The 24,193-nt window shown below is 41.9% G+C and overlaps 1 protein-coding gene and 1 pseudogene across 1 annotated transcript in view; both read right to left on the reverse strand.

Annotated features, from left to right (window-relative positions):
- Positions 1-12,692, reverse strand: part of Znf280d (zinc finger protein 280D) — a 112,268-nt gene extending 99,576 nt beyond the window's left edge. Inside the window, 1 exon segment of the mRNA XM_076850833.2 lies at positions 12,607-12,692. The gene's annotated coding sequence lies outside the window, so the exon portion shown is untranslated.
- On the reverse strand, positions 3,742-4,241 carry LOC143394086 (translationally-controlled tumor protein-like; annotated as a pseudogene).
- Positions 12,693-24,193: the final 11,501 nt, after the last annotated feature.

Consider the following 24,193-nt stretch of genomic DNA (forward strand, 5'->3'; position numbering starts at 1 on the left):
CCTAAAGTGCAAGAAGGAAAATCAATAATCAATAAATCAGCTGGTATCAAACTAAAAAACTTCACAGCAAAGGAAACAATCAAGAACATAAAGAAAGAGCCTATAGATAAGAGAAAATCTTTGCCACCTGCACCTGAGATAGAGTATTAATCACCAGGATATATAAAGAACCCAAAAAACTTAACACAAAAAAAAAAAGAGAGAAAAAAAAAAAAAAAACCCTAAACCAATAAATGGGCAAAAGAACTGACCACACACTTCACAGAAAAAATACAATTCATCAATATATTAAAAAATGTTCAGCATCTTTAATAATCAGAGAAATGCAAATCAAAACTACATTGAGATTCCAGCTCACTCCAATCTAAATAGCAATTATCAAGAATACAAGTAAAAATAATTATTAGATGAAATAATTATGTACTTAATGTTAGCAAAGGTAATAATTGTTATAGGATAATTATAACTGCTTTATAACTATATAGTGATAACATAGTAATGAATGAATTAGTTGTGTTGAAGCTCCATATTAGGTATGAAATGTTGTAGTTTGTTCAAAACAAATGCTATAATTTCATTCTTCTTTATGAATGAGTAATATTCCATTGTGTGTGTGTGTGTGTATCTTTTCTTTATCCATTTCTATATCAGCCACATATCCTGATATGTGGATGCTCACACACAATAAGTGTGGGGGAGAATAAACGTTCATTGGATTAGATAAAGGGGAATGAAGGGGAAGGAGGGAAATGAGAATAGGAAAGACAGTAGTCGAATATAACTTTATGTTCATATATGAATACATGACCAGTATAACTCCACATCATGTATAATCACAAGAATGGGAAGTTATATTCCATATAATGTATTATATGTCAAAACACAATCTACTATCATGCATATTTAAAAAGAACAAATAAAAAATAAAATAAAGTACCTCTGGGTTCAATCCCCAATACCAAAAATGAAAACAAACAAAAAACTGCCTCATGATTATGAGTATTTCAAGAAAGGAATAAACTCTTTATATGGGAAAAGAGGAATATAAATTGTTTTTATTTTTTAAATAAACCAAATATATTAAACATAATTTCAAAAATGGTTATATACTTGAGAATGTTAATGGCAAATAGAAAAGGGGAAAGGTTGGAATCAGTCCTGAAATAATACAATATACCTGTAATTATATACATCACATAATACTTGATAATGATAATAAACAACCATGTTACTGATTTACATATTCACTATACCATACTTTTTTATCTGTGTTTAAAGCATACTCCTTCTAATGATTAAAAAAAAAAAAAAACTTTACCACGAAAGTATATACTATGTTGTGCGTCATGCATCTTGAATTTTGAGTCTCTTGACTGCATCAACAGGCCCACTTGAAGTAAGTGACGCACCCAATGAAAAAATTACCTAATGATACATTTCTCAGAATATGTGCTCCCATATTTAAGAGACACATAACTGTATTTTAAAGGCTGTCATGAAAAAAAAGGAATGAGGGTACTTGTTCTTTATGGCTCAAGTGATAATCATCTTTTACTTGTTTTGAACAAACTACAGCATTTCATACCTAATATGGAGCTTCAACACAACTAATTCATTCATTACTATGCTATCACTATATAGTTATAAAGCAATTATAATTATTATGTAACAATTATTATTACCTTTGCTAACATTAAATGCATAATTATTTAATCTAATCTTTTAGTGAGCTATTCAGGAGGGTGAGTACCTTGCCCAAAGTAATACAACTTTGTGGTGGGGCAAATAAGGTGTGTGGTGTTGAGTAACATCTAAGGAGGAAAACTTCACCTGAAGAGCACAAATTCCAAACCTGAGCAATTTTTTAAAATATGAATTAATTAAAATGACAATAATAATGCCAGGTGCAGTGGCACGCCCCAGTAATTCCAGTGGAGGATAGGAATTTCAAAGCCAGTCTCAGCAACTTAGTAAAATCCTATCTCCAATTAAAAAAATTAAAAAGGGCTGGGGATGTGGCTCACTGGTTGAACTCCACTGGCTTCAATCCCTGGTAACAAAACAAAACAAATCAAAAAGACAATTATTATATGTTAATATGTTCTTATGGAAAATAACTTTCAACACTGCTGCAAATCTCACTAATACATATTTTTAAAGACAGCTTATATTCTTGGGGCTGGGATTGTGGCTCCGTGGTAGAGTGCTCACTGAAGGCAGGTGAGGCACTGGGTTGGATCCTCAGCACCACATAAAAATAATAAATAAAAATAAAGGCATTATGTCCACCTATAATCAAAAATATACATATTTTTTTAAAAAAAGACAGCTTATATTCTCTTATCAGCTTCTGCATTTCAATATGTTGCACCACACTGTCCTGCTAAAGTGCAGAAAATCCAACCTTACAAGACAGATCTACTAAAGGGAAGACACAGAACCTTCAAAATGACTCAAGCACCAGAATGCTTGGAAAATTGCTGTGCTGAATAAACATAAGTCAGAGCCTTTATTTAAATAAGATAATTAAATTACTATATTGATGGTCAAAAATTCAAGGAGTAAAGCAACAATTTTAAACTGTTAAAATATTAGAATAGGTAAACTCAAGTGATTCTCAATTAAACATGAATATTCAAGTGAATAGTACAACACTAAGACTTTTTAAGCATTAACCATGTGTACAGCATTGTGTTTAAAAACACAAAGGAGAAAACATATCATCCCCAAATCATTTTGTGTTCATCCTGGCATACTAAACCAGAAAAACAGGAACACTTACAATAAAAGTGACTGAAATAAAAATATTTTGGTTTAATCCAGTTAATCAAAAAGCCTAAATACAACCCATAAATCCCCCAGGTTTACATTTACTTCTTCTTCTTCTTTTTTTTTTTTTTTTTTTTTTTTTTTTGCTATAGGATCTCTGAAGGTAAAGCTCAGAAGGGAAAACTGGTAGCAAGAATATTTTAGAACAGATATCTCAAGGGACAACTTTCTATTTACTTCCTACATTCATTAGAGATGTAATACAATAGATTTTTAAAAATCATTACAGGATAAGGAGAGGCAGGTAGGTTTAATATGTGTATTAGAGAGGGGTAGGGCTCAAACTGTCCAAATTAACTATTAACCTTTGGTATGCTATCAGAATCCAAAGAAAGCCATTTTAGTTTTTAAAAATGTCTTTCTTGAGTAGTTATCTTTGTTATTGTTTTTGTTTTTTCCAGCTAAGTCAGTTTTCCTTTTATTCCTTTGGTAATCTCTTCCAGGGTTAACTACTTCTGTTTGTAGGTGATGAAATGTATAAGGTTCCATACTTCAAATGTTAGCACTGCCATGAAAATGGTCTTTCGCTTCATTCAAGTCAGAATAAAAACTTTGGTTCTTGTTTTTAATATTCCAGTTACAGAAGTAGTTTTCACTGTGAGAGTTATCTGAAGATAGCTTTTTAATGGTGGTCTACGACCAGGCTCTAGCTTCTCCAGGAATACTGCAGATTGGATTTAATTTAAAAACACATATTAAACTAAGGACTTCTCTCAAGTGAATTTAAATGCACTTTATTTTTAGACAACCTACATGACATGTTTTCTCACAAAAAAACAATGCCTCCAGCACAAATAAACCATGGTCGAAATAAATGTGTTTGAGACGACATCAGTTCCATGTTGTGTGGATGACAAGCAGCAGTTGGCTATGATGACAGATATTAGATCCAAAGTAACTGCCAATTTTATTTTAACATTTTTTCATTTCTAAGCCATCCTTGAAGAAAATCATATATGGGGTCATACCATCCCCATAGTAGTCCAAGAGTACAACCATGCCATCTGGATTTATGTTTTAACCAAAAAAGAACTGGTAGTTTTTGAAATTAGCAAAGACGTGTTTGATTTGTTCTGCAGCCCCTGTCATAAAATGTTTTATTCTCTCTGGTCTCTGTTCTTCAAGTTTGCCTTTGATTTTATATAATTTTTTATATACTTTTTGTATGCTTCTTTTGTAAAACTGGTTTCCTGCAAGGGATGGTTCATGATATTATCAATACCAGTAATCACTGTGCTTTTGGCACCTTTGCCCTTGGGTCTTTCTGCAGAGGTATCCATGAGCATGTGTCATCAATGTTACCCTCTGTCCTAGGGACCATCCTGCCCTCTACCTCCAGGCACAGCCTGTCCAGGATCTTCCAGATATGGAAGAAGATCACTGTGGCTGATGAGGTCCTGGAAGATTATCATGATGGTGACTGGAGAGAGAGAGTGGCTGCACTATCTTGGGGGGAGATGGGGGGGTCAGTTCTATTGGTAAAGACTGACACTGTGTGCCTTATATCAATTCTTAGAGATCTTCAAACAAGAAGGTAACAGGTACTTATTACTTTTAAATAGAATAAATCTCATTCTATTTTATAATCACTAAGTGTCCTTTTATACATCTAAGATGTATTATGGGATCTTACTTTTTTCTATATCTTGAAGTATTTTTCTAATTAGTTTATTGCAGCACAATAATTAATCCAAACAATGCTAAAAAAAGGTGGGGAGGGGAAAATAGAAGAATGATTCAGTTGCCTGGAAAGATGATACAATACAAACCCATGGGACAAATGCATTATCCTTCATCACGTTTTTCAGTTTTCAGATTGGTTTGCACAAAAACTGCATCAACTTTCAAAAAGAATCAGAAGACTGAAAACATCATCTTCATTACCTATGTCAGTGAAGAAAAACTTTCCCTCTACCCACCTATGTTCAGTACCTAGGGATTTGTGAATTAAGAAAGGATGGCAGGAGAAAAGACATAAAATCTTCACTAACATTTACATGCACTACAGTTCACAAAAAAAAAAAAAAGAAAGAAAGAAATTAAATTCAAAGAAATTACTAGAATTAGAGGTTTATATAGCATTTTAACAAAGAAAAAGAGAGATTTAGGTTTGAATAATAATAATATCATGGGGAAGGAACTAGGAAATGTAAGAAATAACTTAATGGAAGTAGGGTTATGTTAGAAGATATGTTTATTCATCATCTCTGGGTTGATAATCCATCTCAAAGGAAAAAAAGTGTTCTTCCCCTCCCGATATATAAGTGGGAAACCTCTGTTACGGTTTGGATATGAGGTATCCCACAAAAGCTCATGTGTAAGACAAAGAAAGGTTCAGAGGGGAAATGATTAGGTTGTCAAGAGTCTTAACCCAATCATTACCTATGAATTAATCCCCTGATAGTGATTAAGTGAGTGGTAACTGAAGTGGTAGGTATGGCTGAAGAAAGTGGTAATTAGGGTGTGGCTTTGGGGTGTATCTTTGTATCCGGCAAGTAGAGACCTCTCTCTCTGCTTTCTGATTACCAGGTGAGCTGTCTCCCTCTGCCACACTCTTCTGACATGATGTTCTGCCTCACCTCGAGCCCTGAGGAATACAGCCAGCCTTCTATGGACTAAGATCTCTGAAACTGTGAGCCCCCAAATAAACTTTTCCTCCCTAAAATTGTTCTGGTCAGATATTTTAGTCGAAGCAGCAAAAAAGCTGACTAAAACAGAAATTGCTACCAGGAATGTGGCTACTGTTGTGAGTAATCTGACCACGTGGTTCATAAGTCTTTGGAGCATTTTGGAATTGGTGGGAGGAATTTTGAAATGCTTACCAATGCAAGCTGGAATGCTTTAGATTTTTGTAAGTGGAGCTTAATGGCCAATTCTGGTCAGAAGACCAGAATGCCAACAGGACCATGAACAAAGAAGACAGGGCTCAAGAGAATTCAGAGAAGGAGAATGCTTCTGGAATTTGGAGTAGAGACAATTTGTGTTATATTCTGGCTGAGAAGTTATCTGCATTTTGCCCATGTCTTGAGACTTTCTGTGAGGCCTATTTTTAAAGTGAGGGACTTCTTTTATCTGGTGGAAGAAATGTCTAGGCTTTTAGCCAAGTTCATTGTGATATTCAGGAGCAGAAAGCAGAGCAAAAATATTTGAAAAACTTGGACTTGAAAGGCCAGAGTAAAACCAGGACTAACAAAAGTTGCAGTTGTTAAAGACATTATCACCATTAAAGAAATGTTAAAGACTTTGCAAGACACAATAAGAAAGATGACTTGAAGGCATCTCAGGATCTGGCAAGACCACAACCATCTCAGGCTCAAGGGAGTAAAAGTGAAAATTCTCTTGAGCCGAGAGCACTGGGAAATCCTTCTTCCACAAGGGGGTCTAGGAAGTTTTTTTCAATGTGCTCAGTCACCCAGGTATTCAGAAGCTGATACAGCCAGAGTCTCTCGGCTACTGCTCAAGATGGCAGCAGACTTTGGCATGGTGCTGGTTCTGTAGGAAGGCAGGATACTAGAGTTAGAGGGTCATGGAGGCTTCCACCAAGATTTCAAAGGAAGGCCTTGGAGGCCAGAAAAAGTGCAGCAAGGTTAGAGTCCTTGTGGGTACTCCCAGAGAAGGCAAGGTGTGGAGATCTGAGGAGGAAGCCAAAGCTACAGTGGAGATACACCCCCTCACCCCCGTGCCCAATTAAGAAATGCCAGTAATGTGTAATGTCATCCTAAGAAAGTTGCATGAATTAAACAGAGACAAGCCAACAGAGAGGCTACTTAAGCTGCAAACAAGGCCACAGGGGTGGAGCTACACAAGCCCTTTGGGAGAGGACATCTACCATGTGCTCCAGATGCCAGATACAGAACTACAGAACCTGTATGCCCAGCTGTATAAAACAACAGTGTCGATTGTGGGTTCTGGTCTTGCTTTGGTCCCATCCCTTCTCTCTATGCCTCTACTTTTGTAAATGGAAATGTTTACCGAGCATCTTTATATATTGGATATTTGTAAATTGCTTTTAATTTTATAGGAACTCACAATGTGAGATTGCCTTGAGCCTCAGAAGACTTTGGACTTGAACTCTGAACAGTCTTGGAACTACTGAGACGATGGGGACTCTTGGGAATGGACTAAATGTATTTTGCATTGTCAGATAAGAGTGAGCTTTTGGAGGCCCAGGACAGAATGTAATGGTTTGGATGTGAGGTATCCCCCAAAAGCTCATGTGTGAGATAATGCAAGAAGGTTCAGAGAAGAAATGATTCAGTTTTAAGAGTCTTAACCCAATCAGTGAATTAATTCCCGATAGTGATTAACTGAGGGGTAACTAAAGTGGTAGGGTGGAGCTGGAGGAGATAGGAACTGGGGCATGGCTTTCATGTGTATGTTTGTATCTGGCTAGTGGAGACCTCTCTCTGCTTCCTGATCACCAGGTGAGTTGCTTCCCTCTGCCACACTCTTCTGTCATGATGTTCTGCCTCACCAAGAGCACTGTGGAATACAGCTGGCCTTCTATGGACTAAGAGCTCTGAAACCATGAGCCCTCAAATAAACTTTTCCTCCCCAAAATTGTTCTGGTCAGATCTTTTAGTCACAGCAGCAAGAACACTGACTAAAACAACCTCATAAAAGAAAATTTATTTGCCTGCTTTTAGGCAAATAAAGAAAGGGAGAATAGAAAATTCTTCCTGCCTCTATCAGGCAGGTTTCAATTTCCTTCAGCTCAAAATATTCTTACACCAACTGGGCACTGTGGCACACACCTGTAATCCCACCTACTGGGGAGGCTGAGGTAGGAGGATCACAAGTTCAGGGCCATCTTCAGCAACTTAGCAAGATCCTGCCTTGAAATAAAAAACAAAAAATGCAGTATGTTGTGATAAGAATGCAGGCCACTGATGTTTTGCTAAAAGGACACATGACAGTATTCTTTCATCTCTTACATCTGAGTGCTGAAATTTTACTTGATATAATTCGTAAGTGCAAGTGAATGGAAGGAAACAGAAGATATAGAAATTTTTAAAATCCACTGGACTATCATTCTAATTGGCTAACTATAAATATGAAATAAAAAATATCTCACAACTGTAGAGCACAAAAGATAACTATGGATCATCAAAAGTTTCAAAAATTTTTCAAGTATTGAATTTTGTTGTTGCATATGCAAAAAAAAAAAAAAAAAGACTCAGAAGGAGGACAGAAGCATTTGAAACCTCAAGTCAATATTAACAAGATGAACTGATCCAGGGTCATGCATGATATTTAATCTGTAGTTAGTTGCATTCAGACAATGTTGCCTACTTTTAAAATCTAGAAGATATGAAATAAAAATCTGAGCAACATTTGACAGTGAAACATCATAAGCTTAAAAGATATAGATCTACAGAGAAATTCAGAAAAGAGATAGGAACATAACCAAGTAGAAGAATTACAAGAATCAAAAGAATAATTTCAAAATAATTTCAAGATGGGTAAAATGGGGAACATCTGTCATCCCAACTACTTGGGAGGCTGAGGCAGGCAGGTCTCAAGACTGAGACTATCCCGGGCAACTTAGCAAGATACTGTCTCAAAATAAAACCAAAAAGAGCTGGCAGTTTAGAACAGTGGTAAAGCACTTGTCTAGCTTGTACAAGGCCCAGATTACAATCCCCAATACTGCAAAATAGCCAAAAAAAAAAAAAAAATCAAAATCAAAATTCTGTCAGAAATATAACTTAACAAATTTTTACAAAAAATTTGCAAAAACATTGGAGAAGGACTGGGATTCTGTAAGGCATCAGTGAAGAGAATGGGTTGAGATACACATGCTGAGATTTACATTTGTCCAACATCAAACTATCTCAGAACTTTTCTATTTATTACACCTTACTACTGCTACAATGGCTCTCATCTTGAGTATTTCTAGCAAAAAAAAAAAAAAAAAACTTAGATGGCTCTTTGGGCAAAGCAGGGTTGAACTTCTGTGACTTTGTACAAAGAGAAAAGCAAGGGAAGTTAATCACATACAATTTGGGTTCCAAACAAGCCCAAGGTTCTTAACATCCTAAGAAAACTGGAGTTTTCCTAGCTCAATACATTCTAAAACATCAATGAATTAAACAACAACAAAAAAGAAAACCTACAAAAAATTAACCTAAGTCATCTGTATTTTAAAAAAAGTCACAGAGCCCAGTGTGGTGGCACAAGCCTGTAATCCCAGCTACTAGGGACACTAAGGCAGGAGAATTCCAACCCAGAGGCTAGCCTCAGCAACTTTTGGAGGCCCCGTTTCAAAATGAAAAGATAAAACAGGCAGAAGATAGACCTCAGTGGTAGAGTACCTCAGGGTTCTATCCTTAGTACCACAAGAAAGAGAAAAAAAAATTATAGGATGAATAGATATACTCAGAAAGAGGGTCAAAGCATTGTCTAGCCTATAAACCCAGCAACTCAGAAGGCTAACGCAGGAGGATTATAAAACAAGGTCATCCTTAGCAACTTAGGGAGACCTTGTCTCAAAATAAAAAATAGAAAAGGGCTAGGGGCTGGATGCAATGGCACACACATATAATCCCAACAGCTTTCGAGGCTGAAGCAGGACAGAGAGTTCAAAGTCAGCCTCAGCAGTTTAGTGAGGCCCTAAGCAACTTAGCAAGACTCTGTCTCTAAATATATTTTTTTAAAAGGCAGGGATGTGGCTCAGTGGTTAATTAACTAACTACCAATCCCAGATACCATAAATAGATAGACAAATAGATAGATAGATAGATAGATAGGGCTGGGGATGTAACTTAGTAGTAATGCACCCCTTGGTTCAAACCCCACTACCAAAAACTAAATAAATTTTACCAAGAAATTTCTTATGTAATAAGAAAAAAAACTTTCCAAAACCAGAAAGATAATTTTTTTTTACCCTCTAAACATAACATTCTTTCCAACAGATGTAGGAAGAAGAAAGGAAGATATTCTTTGTATAGATATAAAAACTGAAAGAAAAAAAAAAGTGTGCTACAATTTTAATAAGAATGCTTGCTCTAAGTATTCATGCATATTCATTGTAGGAGTGGTATATAATTAAACACATGAAACAAATTTGTTTGTCATTATTCCCAGCATATACAAAGAGGTTTCCTGTGTTTAAATTCTTGCCAAAACTCCAATAAGTTTTCTTACATTGTGTCTTAATTCTTATATTTGACATTATGCTTTTAGTCTTCTGTTAATTATATAAAATAACTTAAAATGTTTAAAAGATCCTTTTTGATGTAGATGGTAAATAGTGATAACTATTTCTCCTGGTATACTGAGGGCTAATAAAATCCTTAAAAGAAAACTGCTTTGCAGAAATGAACCAAAATTCTAAACACACAATGTTTTGATACAAGTTACTATGTAATTTTGTGTTTATACCATCATTTAAAACAATCTGATGGAAAAAAATATATTTTTTAATCCTTCTCAAAAAAAAAACAATAAAAAGAAAAAAGCTATCTAGGATTATATATTTAATTAGTAAATATGCCAAATATTTTGCATTTCTCACCTTTAAAATGTTATTTCTGAAATAACAAAAAAAGTCAATATAAATTCCCAATATCCTAATCACCTAAAATGATTATCAAATTTTTATTTACAAAAAAGCTATTCCAATTTGTATAGAAAAAAAAATTTATATAGAAAATAAACTCTTGATATAGTTCTAACTTTTCTCTTCAATAAATAAACAATTTATGAGACAATACAAAATTATTTAATTCTTTTCTTTGCCCTCTTCTTCCCTACTACAAAAAGCTAATGTTGAGTAGTAAAACATGGAACATTAGGCCAAACTGGAAAGAGTGGACTAAAGTTTTATGATGCTGAGATTTATGGTCTTCCAACAAGGAACTATCTCAGAACTTCCCAATTTACCACCTCAACAAGCTTTCAAAGGCAAAAATCTTTGTGACTTTCTACCTCCTCTCTCACCTGTGGAGGCTTTTTTTTTTTTTGGTGCCAGGGATTGAACTCAGAGAACTTAACCACTGACCCATATCACCAACCCTTTTTTGTATTTTATTTAGAGACAGGGTGTAACTGAGTTGGTTAGCGCCTTGTTAAGTTGCTGAGGCTGGCTTTGAACTTGCAATCCTCCTGCCTCAGCTTCCTGAACCACTGGGATTACAAGAGTAGGCCACCACTCCCAGCCTGTCAAGGCTTTGATGCCAACAGGTAGGAGCAATTTCATGTTCCCTAAACTAAATAGATTAGTTCTATCCTCCAAAAATTGGCCCTCTCCTTCTTACTTAAATATCCATTCCTTCTGCAGTAATTTCATACCAAATAGTAAGGCCAAAATAGCACCCCACACATCACTTACTAATTGCAAAAAGAAATGCTTCAATGAAAAGACAAGTTTGTCAACATCTTACATAAAAGATCAAATTTAGGATTATTAATAGGACAAGCCTACATAAAGAGTCTTCTTATGTTATATAAATATACTGCATAACTCATAAAATATTATTGTCAAAAACATTAAGCCTGTATCTACTCAAGCCTTCAACCTTAACTTGACGTTTACAAAGGTATAGAAGGAAGAATTTAAATATCATGAGGAACTACTCAGAACATAGAACATTGGCTTTTCTACAAGACTACTGACTTGTTCTCTTCAAAAGATCAATGTCATTTTTAAAAATTTAAAAAATAAAGAAAAAGAGGAAACAACTCTAAATTTAAAAAGACTAAGACAAATATAATAAAGGGTTGGGTCCTAGATTCAAAAAGTGATTTAAAATGACATTTGGAGGACTAATGAGGAATTGCAAATATACACTACGTACATATAATTGATTTTTAGGAATTATCAACTTTCTAGAGTGTGATTACAATATTTTATTACAGTATTCAGAAAAATGGGCTTTTCTTATGAGATACATGCTGATATATTACAGTAACTAGGGGTGAACAGTCCTATCTGAAACCTTCTTTGAAATGTTGAGTGTGAGATAGGTAGAAAAAACAAATGTGGCAAAAAAAAAGTATTGTAAAACTAAGCGGAAGGGCTGGGGCTGGGGCTCAGTGGTAGAGCATTTGCCTGGCATGTGCGAGGTCCTGGGCTGGATCCTCAGCACCACATAAAAAAATAAACGAATAAAATAAAGGTATTGAGTTAAAAATAAATAAATAAATGGAACATGAGTGTTCAAATGTCTTATTACCCAAGTTTTCAAAATATTTGAAAAAAATAACATCACTTAAACTTTGCAAAGTTGAGGGAATTATTTTCTTAAAAGTGAGATAAAGGGCAAGGTAAGCCTCCTTGACTACTGCCACCACTTCATCTCAAAATGAAGGGACAGACATACTATGAGTTGTGCACTGAAAAGGAGTCAGAAGGCCTCAGTTCTATAATTGGCCCTGGCCTTACTGGCCAGGTGATCTCATTAGTCATCTCTGCGAGGCAGTTTCCTCACCTTTAAAACAGTTCTATCAACTCAGACCACCTCAAAACGCACTAGATGGAACAAACTGATATCAATGACAGACAAATTCAAGATACAAATACAATGATATCTGTAGTGAAGGCAGACCATAAGAACACACAAACCTAACTTAATTTTAAAAGAAAACCAATGTCCTCCTAGGCCCATTAAGTTTCTGCATCCTGAAAGAGTGGGTTGTTGACATACTAAACCCCTAAAGCAGGACACCTTACAAATGCTAAAAGGAGACTTGCACTTTCAAACTCTTCCTCGCTTCTAATTTTATGTTTAACTGCACTTTAAAAGACGTCAAATTCTGAAGATGCACAGTACAAACCTGAAAACAATAAAGCCAAAATTTTAAGTTGGCAGAATTTCTAAAAAAGGAACAAATGTTCGCAAACAAAGAGAATCCCTTGGCCGAAGGTCTCCCGTGCTTGCAGTAGCAGGTTCACGTTGTTGGGTTTTCCCTTCTAGTGTATTTCTTCTTATAAGCGTTAAAACTTGAGATGAGTTGGGAGACATTCCTTCCATCTCCTGAGCAGGATAAAACCTCAGTGTGATCACTCTTTCCGGCTCATAAAGTGAAACCTGCAAAGCTCAATTTACAAAATCGTGTATCCAACTCACTGCTCAATGGGGCCCTTCTCGTGTAGACAACAACGGGACCTCTACGGCAAGGCAGGGAAGTCCGTTTGACATGAAATGAGGGTGTGCCCATGGAACGACCGGTCACCTGGGAAAGACGGGGGCCCTTTGCCTGGAAGTTCCGAATGCCCTTCGGTTTCCTTTCCTACGACTGAAGAGCCTCGGATTAGGCTGTGAAGTGGGAGCATGGGTCTCCGCAAAACATCCGCACAAAGGTACCAATGGCCTAAAGGAAATGGCCCTCAGAGAGAAAACCCAAAGCCAGGCTGGGGACCGGCCGGCGCACAGGCCTGGGCAGCGAGCCCGCGAGGCGGAGGCGAGGCGGAGGCGAGGCGAGGCGACGGCCTGCGCAGCGCCGACCTGCCGCAGCCCCGGGCGGCCGCCGCGTCGCGCGGGGATCCCTCCCCGCTCGGGGCCGGCGCAAGATGGCGGTCGGGCCGCCGCCGCGCAGCCCGTCCCCCTCCCCGCGCCCAGGGCGCTCCCGACGACCCGCGCCGGCCTGGAGACCCCCAGCTCTGCGCCCCCGGAGTGAGGCGGCGCAGGCCGCGCGGGAGGGCCTCTGCCTGCTGCAGTGCAGGGCGGGCGGGGGCGGGGGGCGCTTACCGAGAGCGGAGCGGATCGGCCTGACTGGAGCCCTAAGGAGGAGGAGAAAGAGGAGGAGGAAAAGGAGGAGCACGAAAAACTACACGGCAGCGGCCGCGGCTCCCATTGCGGAGCAGGCTGCCGAGCCGTGGGAAGGGGGGTGTTAGCGAGCAGCCGACGCGCTGCCTCATGGGTAGGCTCCGGGTCAGCCTCCGTGCGTCCGGGATCCCTGTCTTCTCGCCAACGCGGGAGGCGGGCGCCGGCATGTGCGCCGCGTCGCAGGCCCTCGGGCCACGGGGACTCGCCACGCGCCGGCCGCGAGCGAGGGCAGGGCCTGGCACTGCAGTGGGTGCTGGCGTGCGCTGGGGCCAGCCCCGGGCAGCTATCCCCACGTACCGCCTGCGCTGAATTTGCAAGCTTGCAACAATGCCTTCTGGGTCCTGCTAGGTGCACCCGGTACCTCTCCGCAGACTTGAAAAGTAAAAAGGCCACTCAAGAGGGGCGAAGAGGAACACCAGTTGAGAAACAGGAATGAAGTCAGGTTCTTTTACTGGCTGACTTTACCAAATTTACAAAAATACATATGGTTTTGCTTGAATATCCTTTAATTCTACCTGCCATGTGCATATTAACACGTATTAACTTCAAAAGAAAAAAGTTAGGGCAATGCATGTATAAATATACGAAAGCAAGATCATGCTGTCATTAACGCTTGGTAAACACCTTATTCTGATCTGTAAGAAAAGTTTTCTCTACCCATAGTCCTCACAAGGTCAATTGCAGTAGGGGTCCAGCTCTCAAGACAGACCAGGACTTGAAATCTTGCCTCTGTAAGGTCCTTGCTTAGTATCTGAATGGCCATCTTAAGTGACAGCCGCCATTTTAAGAAAAATTTCTCTTTCCCGCCCAAAGGCCTTTCTGAGAAAGGCTTGCCACTCCCTCATACCAAGCCAACCCTTAACCTGCCCAAATTAGGATCCATCTGGCTCTAATCCCTGAGCCTGCCCCATAAAAGTTATGCAACCCAAGCCTGTATTATCTCTCTCCATCTGTGGAAAGATGGCCTGTATTTGTCAGCTCTGACAAATAAGCTCCTGTGCCTAGTCTCCTTCTTTCATGTCTCATTCGCCTGTCTCCCAGTTCCTCACTTTCCTTTCAGTGGTGCCAAAACCCAGGATCAGGTTCCCCAGTGTGCCTGCTCCCCTCTTCAAGGGTCACTGAGTGTCCCTGGGCCCCAGTCCCTCATCACCGGGGACTAGGTCCTCCATTCTGCCCAACACCCTCTCTGCACCCACCACCAGACATTTCAGGTAAGACCCCTGTCTGCAGTTGATCTAAACAATCTATGGATCTTGAGAAGTGACCATCAATAGTCCAACACTCCCAGGGTTACTGTGTAGTCAGGGGCACCCACAGCCACAGCTTTCACAGCTACAGCTGATCCTTACTATTGACTGGGTCTATAGGTGGTCTTTTATTTGGGTCCTGGGTTTTGAGAAGAACCTCCAGGGTGATTGGGAGTTGTTCTTGGTGAGATCTCTTGGCCTTCGGTTAGTCTCTATGGCTTCTGTCTTTATTATGTAGTTTTGGCCAGGCACCCAAGTGCCTCTACAGGTCCTGCCCCCAATGCTTACCCAGAGGTGGTGATGACCCCCCGAGCGTAACTGTCCTCTTCACTGAGTGATACTAGAGACTGGGGGATACCCCACCCCTAAACTCAACTCCTACGTGTCACCATGGGCGGATCCTAATCCATTCTGCCCCCTGGCTCTCTCTAACCATGGACCTAAAACCGTTTGTGCAATCAGATCTGGCCTCAAAATCCTTTGGAGTCTAAATGGCTGCTTAATGACACTCTAGATCCCAATATTATCAGGTTGGGCTGTTGCTGCCCAACCTGCACCTCTGGATCCTCTATGTGAGGGGTAGATGGTGTAATCCAGGTTCATGTACCTTTCTCTTTGTCAGATCTTTCATAGATAGAAAAGCAGATTGGGTCCTATACTTAAAGCCCCATCACATATATCAAAGAGCTTCAATATCTGAGGCAATCATGTGAGCATTCAGGAAAATGGAAAGAGAAATCATACATTCAAGCTTTCTCCTCTCCATGTTCTAAGCCCTCTGTCTGCAAATCTTGCTCTTCTGTACAAGATCTCTTAGCTCTTATCTCCCCTAAGCCTGCTTCCAAAGGGACAGAAGATCCTACCCAGGACTCCTCCTCCTTTGACCCAGCAGATGAGCCCCTGCCAAACCATAATTCTCTTTCTGATGAAGCTGTTGCAGCAACTGTCCCTCCACCCTTTTCTCCTCCTGCTAGACACTCACAGGCTGCCACTGCCCAACCAGCATCTCTGTGTTCTCTATTTGAGGTAGCTGGGGTAGATGGTATAATCTGGGTTCACGTGCTTTTCTCTTTGTCAGATCTTTCACAGGTAGAAAAGCAGATTGGGTCCTATACTTCAAGCCCCACCACATATATCAAAGAATTTTAATATCTGATCCAATCATGATTTGACCTTCCATGGTGTCCATATGATCTTGTCTAACACCCTCTTGCCTGAGGAGCACAGGCGAGTTTGGGAGCAAGCTAGAAATTCTGCTGATTAGGTACATCAGACCTCCCCTGCCCATCTGATTGGCATTGAAGCAGTCCCTGATCAGAACCCCAACTGGGATATAATTTGCCCAGAGGAATAATTAGTAGAAAGAAAGACAGCCCATAAGGCTATCAGTTATGAAAAGCTGCAAATCATTCAAGATAAATTTTAAACCCTTCAGCATTTTTTTGACCACCTGACCAAGGCTTTATTACAATATACTAATCTGGACCCTGAGACTCCAGATGGGGAGACAACTACTAATGACCAACTTTTTCTCCCAGAGTTTCCCTGATATTAAGGCCAAACTAAGGTGCCCCGAGAGGGGATCCCTAACTCTCCAAGCTAAGGTTCTGGGTGTATAACAGGAGAGACAAGAAGGCCTGAAAGCAGGAATATCAGATGCTCGCTCAAGCCATCCATCCAGCCTCAGCATCTGTCCCTGGTTCCATTGGCCCATGGAAGGGTGCTTCAGGACTGTCCCGACCCTGTATTAAATGTGGTCAGACGAGTCACTGGGCTCGTACATATCCTAAGCCCTCACAAGCCTCCGGGCCCTTGTCCTAAATGCCATCAGGAGGGACACTGGGCTGTTGACTGTCCCTGAGCCCATAGCGGCCCCCAGGCATCCAGCCCTTCTGGTTCCCCTTTCCAACTCTTAGGACTGGCTGCAGAAGACTCACTAGGCACAGGTCCCCATCGCCTGATCACTACCATCACTCCACGGGAACCCAAGGTAACTGTGGATTTCAGGTAGATCTGTCTCCTTCCTCCTAGACACTGGAGCTACATATTCGGTCCTCAAGGAGTTCTGGGGGCCTACCACTTGTTCTATGACCTCTATTGTCAGAGTGGAGGGCAAACCTTGCCAGCCTTTGCAAACATCTATCTTTGTTTGCACCTTTGGCTCTCTAGTTTTCACCCACTCCTTTTTGGTCATTCCACAGTGCCCTGTTCCCCTTATGGGAAGGAACATCCTTGCAAAGTTGAGGAGCTATGCTTTCCTTCTCCTTTCATATACGCTTCCATCCAGACTCACCTGCTACTCCCCGATCCTCACCCTTACATTAGGACCATCCCCTGTTCTGTCTGCCAGTGCCTTCCCATTACTTCCTTCTGAGGTGAGCTTCTAGACAAACAAGGGACCCAGAACTCTCCTACATTGTAAAGCCCTAGGCAGCAATCTCTCTGGCCAAGGCCACACTGAAGCTAACATTGAAATACAAAGGACAGAGCTGGGGATGTGGCTCAAGCGGTAGCATGCTCCCCTCGCGTGTGTGGGGCTCTGGGTTGAATCCTCAACACCACATAAAATAAAATAAACATATTGTGTCCACCTAAAGCTAAATATATATATATATATATTTAAAAAAGATGTTGTGTCCACTGAAAACTAAAAAGTAAATATTAAAAAATTCCCCCCCCCTCAAAAGAAAGAAAGAAAGAAATACAAAGGACAGACTCAGCAAGCTTGATAAGAGGCCTAAAGAAAAAAAAGAACAAAAAGAAAAAAGTGTCAATTTAATTTTTCCCTTGTCTAAAACACAGAAAAATGACTTCAAAACTTTCTTTATCTCCCTGATCTCACATGCCCATTTCACTTTTAATGTGCCTGAAAAGCAGGGATTTGCTCTAGGGGTCCTCAGACACATGCTGGGGCCAACCTTTGCCCCTGTGACTTATCCATCAAAGAGTCTTGACCCTACTGTTCAGGGATGGGTCCCTTGCCTACAACACTGGCCGCAGCCTCTCTACTCATTAATGAGTCAAAAAACTCACCTTTGGACCCAACTCACCATCCTGGTTCCCCATTACTTAAAGAAACTCCTCACCTACTTAAACTCCTCCCCATTAGTTAAAGAAACCCCTCACCTTTTATCTGTACAGGTTTCCCTTGTGGAAGATCCCAGTCTTACTTTCCACATGTGCTCACCTTTAAAGCCTGCTACTCTCCTCCCCATTCATCAAGACTCTTCCACCTCTTCTCCTCTTATCCATTCATGCTTTGAAACTCTGGAGGAGTTTCTTCCATGTCCCTTCTACTTACAGGAAGGCCTCTTGCTCCAGGCAACATACACTTGGTTCTCAGATGGCTCCTCCTTCCTTCAGGAGGGAGTTCCTCAGGCAGGGTATGCTATAGTCTCTCTAACATTGGTTATGGAAGCTGCTCCCCTCCCCAATAATACATCTAGTCAGCAGGCTGAACTTGTTGCCCCTTGTCAGAACCTTCACTTTGGCAAAGGGAGCCTCCCTCAATGTCTACACTGATTCTAACTATAGTTTCCACATACTTCTCTCCCATTCTGCTATTTGGAAGTGTAAGACGCTGCACTGCACTACGAATGGGAGACACCACACAACATAGATCATCGGAGAGGTTCCACTTTATTACAAAAGGCTGTGTGTTTATATAGATCTAAGGAGAGGTAGCAGGGCTGAGGTAGATAATGGGTCACCCGTTGATTGGCAAACTCTTCCATATGTCAGTTCCGGAGCCCAAGAAATTAATTCTTATTGGGGCTAAGACTTCCCACCCACAGGATTTGAACATTGGCGCCAGCGGGAATGTTTCACGCCAGTGAAAGAAAAAAAGAGGAGAAAGAGGGTCGTTAGGCGCCATGTTGGGGTTTTTCTCTGGGGTGCTGCTACCGTTATATGTTTTCCCAACATTCCTCCCTTTTTGTTTTCTTAGGAATTTGGATGTCGTTGGTCAGATCTGACTGCTTCCGGCTGTGCGGGGGCGGCGTAGGGCCTAGAAGGGGAAGTGGAGGAATGTTCGGGGGGGGGGGGCAGGTCTGGGGATATCATGGCAACCAGAAATAAAACCCAGTGGCTATAGACAGCTACTTCTGTTGGGGTGAAGTCTATGAAAGTTCCCTGAAACCACAAGTCATCGATGGCATCGAACCAGTCCTGGATGGAGGACATAGTTGGTATCAGCCACTGATCCTGTAGCAGAGACTCTAGGAAATACTGGAAGCATTGCCTTGACATGGTGTCACCAGCACCTGGAGAAGATCAGAGCGAACAAAAATAGGATGAAGATAAAAATTAAAGCAAATGTCAGTTTTTGGCAGAAGTTCCATGTCGGGGGACTGACAGAGAATAGGCCAAGGGCCATGAGGAGGCTTTAAAGGACATAAAGGCTCAAGAATCCAAGATGGCAGATTAAGAGGTTCTCTGGGCTCATTGTCTCCCACTGTCCGATGTCCGTTGCATTCCATCGCGCCTGGTAGTGAGCTTCAGCAATGAGTGAGCTGTTCTCTTGAAGATGTTGGGAGTTCATCGGTCATCAGAGGCTGATAGTACCTAAGCAGAAGCTGGTTGAAAGTTTGGTTGGAGATCTTCTGTAATTGGCCCTGTAGGAAGCGAAGCAGGCAGGGCAGGAACAGACACATCAGGAAAAGGAGACATATGGGCCCTAAAAGAGGCAACAGCCATGATTGGAAGTGGGCTAAAAAGAAGGTGGCAAATGGGTTTTGGTTTGGTGGATTTTTCAAAGAGGTAGCCAAGTTGGTGAGCTTGACTACATTAGTTTCCACAAGGCCTGATTCATTGATGTAGTAACAGCATTCTTCCCTCAAGAAAAGACAGGTTCCACCTTTTTTGGCTGTGAGTAAGTCTATAGCTCGTCAATTTTGAAGAGTAACTTGAGGCAAGGATGTGACCTGCCTTTGTAAAGATGCTAGAGATTCTGCCGTAGAAGTGAGCGCTTGTTCAAGTTTAGAACTTAAGTCCTGTACAGCCCATAAGGAGTGTCCTAGATCTCCACCTGAAATTCCTGCTCCCGCCACAGATGCAGCCAGTGAGAGACCCACCAGTATTGGAAGGAAAGCAGCCCGCTTATTCCACACTGGGGGAGACAAGAGGGCCTGCATTTCAGCTGGGGTATAGAGAGTCAATTGTGGGACAAGCATCACCAGTATACATGGGGTAGAGGTGTTGGTGAATAAGATAGTGATGAGAGAACCATTACACCAGAAGAATGAGCCAGGTGGTGCATAGAGGGTGAAGTTAAAGGTGATGTTAGAGTGGCAAAACTTTGACTGGGAGACACCCAAACCCAGGAGGCAGCGCCAGGGAATCCCAGTATGATTAGACTCCTCGGGCTCCCATAATGGAGCATCTGGTGAAAGGGTTCGGAGAGAACGGCGGGCAGATGGAGTGGAGAAATTTGAGAGGTCAGAAGCCGAGAAGTTCAAGGGAACCGCTGCAAGCAAAGGTTGAGTCAGAGAGACGCATAAGTAGCAATCAGTTGGTGTAATGGCGGGGAGGGTTAGATTTAAGAAGGTTACAGTTTCAGTAAGTAGTCATAGCCATAAATACTGTGGTGAACTCCCAACATTAGGCTCATATGGATCCTGTATGGAATCCAACAACTGCTGTTCAGAATGCTTTATGTCAGTAGAGATTATAGCTACTGAGGGCTGGGAGGGTTGAAGCTCTCGGGAGATGGAGATGGAGCCACAGGGGGTGGGAGAGGATATGTCACAGTAGAAGGAAGCATTTACCCTAGAGGTCCAGTGTGGATGGTTAGGGTCAGTGATAGCTAATTGATAGCCCCCCGAAATCAATCTGAAATTTCCAATGCAGGAATCCCCGATGCATGCACGTGGGTTATGAACGTTGCATGTCCAGTAGGGGGCACCCCCCATAGGTTCTGGGCCACCATTTGCAGTAATCCTCTGTCTGATCATATAAGAAGCAAAGGTAAGGCCTAGTGGCTGTTTTTAAAAGTTCAGAATTCTGGGAGGAGAGGGGAAGGAAGATAGATGCATTACATCCCATAGGGGCGCAATCAACCAAAGAAACTAGGCGAGTGTAACGAGCGCTGCCTTGGACATATGTCTCTCTGACTTTGAATCTCCAAGTATAAGAGGAGGACAATGATGTCCCCAGGAGAAGGGTGATGACTGTGAAAATACCACTTAGAAGAGTGGGAGTCATGGTGGAGTATGGGCGGTTACACGAGACAGGCGAAGCTTTAGAGGATAGTTAGGATGTGGAGAGCAGGAGTAAACGGGAGGTCTAGGAGGTGACTCTTGAGGCTCCTCTGTGGTAGTCTTGTCATCAGCAGATGGGGCCTCCTGGCAATATGGCTTCAACCTAGAAATGTGAATCCAGAGGGTGAGACAGTTGCCTGTTAAGGGAAGTTTGGCGGCAATGAGGGTACAGAGAATGACAGGATAGTGGCCTTCCCATATTGGGGTAAGAGGCCCTTTCTCCTCTGGGGTGTTATAATAGTCTAAACTCCCAGGTGTTAAGGGAGGAGTGTTTGGAGAGGAGTCTGGGTCTGGAAGAAGCCAGTCTTGATATTTCCAGAGTTCCGAGTGGAGATGAAACAAGAGAGGTAAAGACAAATCTCGTGTGAGAGGTCCTTGTGAAATGGCCAACCCAGGGGGTATAAGAGGTCTTCCATACATTATCTCAAAGGGAGACAGTAAAGATGGTTTCTTAGGGAGAGCTCTGATCCAAAGCAAAGCCAAGGGAAGGAGTTTGACCCAGTCTAAGTTTAATTCCATTGTTAATTTGGTAAGGACTTCCTTCAGAGTCCGATTTACCCTTTCCACTTTCCCTGAAGCCTGGGGGCGATATGGACAGTGGAAATGCCACTTGAAGGAGAGGGCTTGAGAGACCTTTTGGTGATCCTAGAAATAAACTCAGGGCCATTGTCGGATTGTAGAGAAGTGGGCATACCAAACCTGGGGATGATGTCTGTCAGTAAGATTGAAGCTACAGTGGAAGCCTTTTTATTGGAAGTGGGAAATGCCTCAACCCAACCAGAGAAAGTGTCCACAAAGACAAGGAGGTATTTAGTGTGCCATACTGCAGGCATGTTCGTGAAGTCTACCTGCCAGTCAGCAGCAGGAATGTGTCCCCGGGCTTGGTGGGAGGGAAATGGTTTAGGCCTTAAAGGAGTATGAGGGTTGGTCTGCTGACAGATCTGACAATTAGAGGCTATATTCTGTAGCATGACTTTGTCAGAGGGAGTGAGGGAGAAGAAGCTCTGTAAAAAGAGGGTCAAAGACTGAGAATTGGAATGGAATAGAGTATGGAGGAACTCAAAAAGATCTTACTGGAAGAAGTAGGGGCTTCAGATGGACAGTCTAAAGCAGCCATTATATGTCTCCCAGGGGGGTCATAATTGGAAGTGGTAGCAGCCATTCATGCCACCTGGTCAGCTTTGGAGTTGCCCTCAGTGATAAGAGAGCCGTCCTTCTGATGGGACCTACAATGGACAACTCCCAACTGGGTGGGTAAGTGGGAGGCCTCTATCAAATTGGTTATAAGAGCCAAATTAGTGATCACATTACCTTTAGTGGTAAGTAGGCCTCGCTCCTTCCATATTGCAGCGTGGGATAATAGAATATGGAAGACATATTTTGAGTCAGTATAAAGGGTGAGGGATTTGCCCTGTGTAAGAAGGCAGGCACGAGTGGCTGCTACAAGTTCGGCCTGCTGGTTGGTAGTTCCTGAAGGCAGAGCTTTGGCCTCTATAATCTCAGTGGCCGAAACTACATCATATCCAGAGTAATGAGTGCCATTCTGCCTAAAGGAACTGCCGTCAGTGAACCAGATAAGATCAGGCTTGGTGAGTGGTCCCTCAGAAATAGAAGAATGACAGCGGAGAAAATCATTCAAGGTTTCCAAGCAATTATGAGCTGGTGTGTCAGATGTGGGGGTTGTTGGGAGCAGTGAGGCAGGGTTCAGTGTTCAGCAGGGGAGGAACGTAATATTAGGGTTTTCCAGAAAGGAAGTGAGGAGCGACAGGACTCTGGATGGAGGAAGAGTTTGAAGGCCCTTATAAGCTAAAAGATCCTTCAAGTGATGTGGGGAGTGGATAGTTAAAGGGGCCCCAAAAGTCAGCTTAGAGGCTTCTTTGTGTAAAATTTGTCCAGCATCCAGAGCTCTTAAGCAAGAGGCCCACCCACGGATGGTAGGGTCTAATTGTTTGGACAAATATGCCACAGGTGCAAATGTAGGCCCATAATTTTAACCCAAGACCCCAAGTGCTTGCCCCCCCCCCCTTTTCCATGGACATATAGATGAAACAGTCTTGAAAGATTGGGAAGGTGAAGGGCGGGTGCCTTTAAGAGGAGCTGCTGAAGTCTGCAAAAGTGGTAGTGGGGGGAGGAGGCAAGAGATTCACCAGGGGGTCCCTTTGCTAGGTCATACAGGGGTTTGGCTAGGAGAGAGTAATTTGGGATCCAGGCCCTAAAATAACCTGCTAGTCCTAGGAATGATAATATTTCGGCTTTCTTATGAGGCACTGGAAGATTAGAGAGGAGTTGCCTCCTATCCAGTGTTATTTCTTTTTTTCCCCGTGCAAGGCGAAAACCAAGGTAGGTGACAGAAGACTGGGAAACCTGGGCCTTGTGGGGAGACACCCTATACCCCTTATCTGCTAGGAAATTGAGAAGCTAGGCGGTGGGGGATTGAGAGTGTTCCCAAGAGGGACTACATAGAAGAAGGTCATCGACATATTGAAGGAGAGTAGAGTCAGGGCAGGTGGGGTGAAAGGATGTGAGGTCCTGTGCAAGAATCTGGGCAAAGAGATGGGGACTGTCCCTGAATCCTTGTGGGATGATGGTCCAGGTAAGCTGACGAGAATGGTGTGAGGGTCGGTTCACGTAAAAGCAAAGATATCCTGAGATTCTGAGGACAAGGGAATAGAAAAGAAGGCATCTTTTAAATCTAGGACTGAGAAGTGGGTGGTAGTAGCAGGGATCTGAGAGAGGAGGGTGTAGGGATTGGGCACTAGTGCGTGGATGGGGACCACAGAGGAGTTGACGAGGCGGAAGGTCTTGAACCAGCCTGTAGGACCCATTAGGTGTCTTAACTGCCAGAATGGGGGTGTTGAAAGGAGAGTGTGTAGGCCTAAGATACCCCTTCCGTAATAAATCCTGGATGATGGGTTCTAATCCGAGGAGGGGTGTGGTTGTGAGTGGATATTGTGGTTGACTAATATATCTTGAAGGGTCCCATAAGACAATATGAATAGGACTGCATTTAGCCATAGAGGGTGTAGTTGTGTCCCAAACCTCAGGATTAACTGGTTTAGATAGTCATGGGAGAGTGCATGATGGAGGTGTA

This window comes from Callospermophilus lateralis, chromosome 3 (genome assembly GCF_048772815.1).
Source record: "Callospermophilus lateralis isolate mCalLat2 chromosome 3, mCalLat2.hap1, whole genome shotgun sequence".
Classification (NCBI taxonomy): domain Eukaryota; kingdom Metazoa; phylum Chordata; class Mammalia; order Rodentia; family Sciuridae; genus Callospermophilus; species Callospermophilus lateralis.